General features: G+C 51.6%; 1 long non-coding RNA gene across 1 annotated transcript in view; it reads right to left on the reverse strand.

Annotated features, from left to right (window-relative positions):
- Positions 1–3,478, reverse strand: part of LOC109303901 — a 19,948-nt gene extending 16,470 nt beyond the window's left edge. The window contains exon 1 of the long non-coding RNA XR_002099258.1: positions 2,964–3,478. This is a non-coding gene — a long non-coding RNA (uncharacterized LOC109303901). The remainder of the gene's footprint in view (positions 1–2,963) is intronic.
- Positions 3,479–3,503: the final 25 nt, after the last annotated feature.

The raw sequence follows: 3,503 nt of genomic DNA on the forward strand, positions 1-3,503 counted from the left end.
GTGTATTTTGCCCAAGACCTGCTTAAGGTACCTAAGCCCTTTGATAATTATCACAAAGTTATAATGCAATACAACTGAAACTGCTATTGAGTAAGGAGGATTACTTAATTCTTCAGTGAGAATCAAGTACTAAAAGAGATAAGGGCCTTGTTATGCATTAATTTTAGGCAGCTTCTGGAGCTTTTAACACCTGGATTGTCCACACATTAACAACTGAAGCTAGTTTTAAGCACACTTTAGACAGCTTAAAGATTTGCCACTCCAGAGCAGGTTTAGCTCTGATCCGTGTTACCTACCTCATGCTCCATTAATTTGTGCCCCCACACACACAGAAGAGCTACTCAAGTTGCAATCCTCCAGCATCTCAGGATGCAGAGTCTCCTCCCCACCCTCCTGTTCTGCGTGGACAAACTTTCTACCCCTTCAACTCTACTGTCCAGGGGGAAGTTCTGACACCAAGCCAGCTCCCCATCCCACCCCTGGGGGTGCAACCTTCCCACACACAGGTGTAAGCCTGTGTAAGCAGACTGCATAGCACATGCCAGCTACCTTGGTCACAGGGTATGGACAGGTCCAGAACTGGGAAGGATGGAAGAGGGGGAGCAAGGTAGGGGAACAGACTAGGTCCCCATAAACTGGGGCTTCCTTCCCAGGACTGAGGCAGTAACTCTCCCAAAAGCACCTTCCGTCACCCCTCCTACCTGCCAGCCTCCCCAGGAAGCACAACCAGCACCCTGCACACCACAGCCCCATATCCCAATTTCATAAAGCATGAGACCTTCTTTAATTTACTTTTTTTTTACACTTTTATTTTATCCTTCAGTGGCTGACTTCCTTCATTTCCCCACCCTTTCCCCACCTTCATTTCTTTTCCATCTCCTATTTCACTCCAGTGCACGGGGCTCTGGCTCCAGCTCCCAGTTGCCTTTCACCCATTCAGCCCATCCCATTAACTCTCCTAGCTTCATGTTCCCACCCCACTTTCTCCCCCCAACCTCTCTCACACACTGCCACCTAGAACAGGGATCAAAGCCTGTCCTGGCTTACCAGCCCGCTAGTGGCAATTTACAGCTGTAGGTCCTAGTCCTGCCATTGATCATCAGCCCTCAAGTGGCAAGTCCCAGCTATGTAAGGTGGGGGACAGTCAGAAGGTTTTGAGTCTTAACATGAGACTGCTCTGAACTCAAGCTAGCACTGACACCAATCAACATTTGAGCAGCTCAAAATGCAGTGTGTAACAAGGCCTAAATCTTGTGGCGTATCAGTGCCCATTTCTTCTGTATATACATTACTCCGCAATATAGAAATTTCACCCAGTATCAGTAGATGCCTGACAAGCTTTTAAAAGTAATGATGTAGCCACGATGGTCCAGAAATTATCCATATAATGGTCCAGAAATTATCCAATAAAAATATCACCCTAAGACATCCTTGCCTCTCACATGCATTTAAAATGCAGGTGTAAATTGACAGGTTCAGCAGTCACACTAAAGCAGGGGTGGGCAATTATTTGGGCCCAGAGGCCACACAGAGTTTTTTTAAGTTGTCACCGGCCAGGTCAGCACACCCTTCCACCACCCCCGACCGCCACAACAACTCACCAAAACTCCCTATGTGGGATGGGGCCACAGGTGGACAGGAGTGGTGTTTGGGAGTGGGATGGGCCAGCGAGGCTGAGATCGCAGGGTGAAGTTGCAGGGCAGTAACAGCACGAGGATACGGCCAAGGGCAGAACCACAGTCTGCTCCCTGCATGCCCCTGCTCTGTTGGGAGTTTTGGAGGTGTAGAATGCACTGGGGGTGGGGCATATGCACGTGTGTGTGTAAGGGGGGAGAGGTGCCTGGGCACTAGGTCTCAGGTGCCAGCCAGGGATGAGCGGAGGGGACAGGGGACATGCAGCAGAGCTTGCCCAGGTGATGCAGTCTGTGGCTGCCCCTGTGGTGCTCCACATGGGGCTGAGCCCTGCCCAGGGCTGCCCTCACTGTGATCCCACCTGCATCTGGCAGGCTGCCCCTGGCCAGTGCTTACAGCTTACTGGTGGGGCTGCTACCAGTGCAGCTGCAACCACTCAGGTACTGCTCAGCCCCCCTCACTTTCAGCAGCAGCTCCTCCTCCTACCCCTGCTGCACTGCTTCAGTTTGGGAGAAAGCTTCAGCTAGGTGACTCCTGCCCGAGTGCATGGGGCTCTGGCTCCAGCTCCTGGTTGCCTTCCACCCATTCAGTCACCCACACCAGGCAGGTAGAGTGGGTGGAAGGTATGTGGGAGCTAAGGGGCAGGAGCCTCCAGGCTGAAGCTTCCCCCCCACCTGGAGTAGCACAGCAGGGAGAGCAGGAGGAGAAGGAGCTGCTGCTGGAGGTGAGAGGAGCTGAGCCGTACCCAGGTAAACTGAGCATGCTGGCCAGGGCTAGGGCCAGTGGGTGCAGACACAAGCATGGAGCTACCTGCCCTAGGCTTGGCTCAGCCCCATGTGAAGCACTGTGAGGGGAGTCATGGGCAGGATTGTCAATTGGCAGGGACCCAGTCAATTGGTGGGCCAGATCCAGCCCACAGGCCATATTCTGCCAACCCCTGCACTAAAGTTATCTGAGCTAACCTAGCAGCAAATTATTTTAACTGCTCTTCAGATTCCTCAAGGTGTGCCATACCCCACCTATCCAAACCTAACCATCACTCCACCTCCCCCTTTCCTATTGCCCTTTGTATGAGCTAGGTGCTATTATGATTTGTGTTGTCTGCACAGCACACCCCGACTATCAAGAAGCTTGCACACGGTGTGGAAAATCTCCTGATTTTCCACACACTGCACACATCTCTTTGCAGAAGCCTATCAAGTTTGGGCCTCTATTTCAACATCAAAAAGATTTAGGTGCTCTATTAGCCTGCTCCAGGCCAGGAAGGTGATATCCCTCCTGAAATTACCATTGAGGGGAAGAGCCTGGAGGTAGTCACCCACTTCACTTACCTCCATAGGCACCTCTCTCAGAGAGTGAACACCGATGAGGAGATCCAGCACAGGGTTCAACGTGCAAGTGCCTCCTTTGGAAAATTGCTTAAGTGTGTTTTGTTGATCGTGAAACCAAGCAAAAAGACACAAAGATCCACGTGTACAACCTAGTCCTTACCCCCACTGTCCTCTACAGACATGATCCACTGTTGTCATCTCAAGACCCTGGAGAGGTATCACTAGCAATGACACTCATTCCCGCCCCTTTTTGCTCTGCATTAAACTATAATTCAGGAGATATTTAATTTAGAAAGATTTCACATCCGTAATCCTTGATTTTATTTAGTGTGCTGAGGTTAAAGCTAAGAGCATGTTTAACTACTTTCCCTAATTTAGCACCGGATCTTGGCAACATCCCTGCTTCGCTGTACCCCCAGAACTTCAGTCGCTGCGGAAGCAGCTCTGGTTAGTTCCTCCGGGTGAGCCGCTGCGGAGCGGTAAGGCTTGGTCCGGGCGCCGCCCCCGCTCGGCCAGCTGGGCGGGGCGGGGCGGGGCGGC

Source organism: Gavialis gangeticus, unplaced genomic scaffold, assembly GCF_001723915.1.
Source record: "Gavialis gangeticus isolate Ggan-Ray unplaced genomic scaffold, GavGan_comp1, whole genome shotgun sequence".
Lineage (NCBI taxonomy): Eukaryota > Metazoa > Chordata > Crocodylia > Gavialidae > Gavialis > Gavialis gangeticus.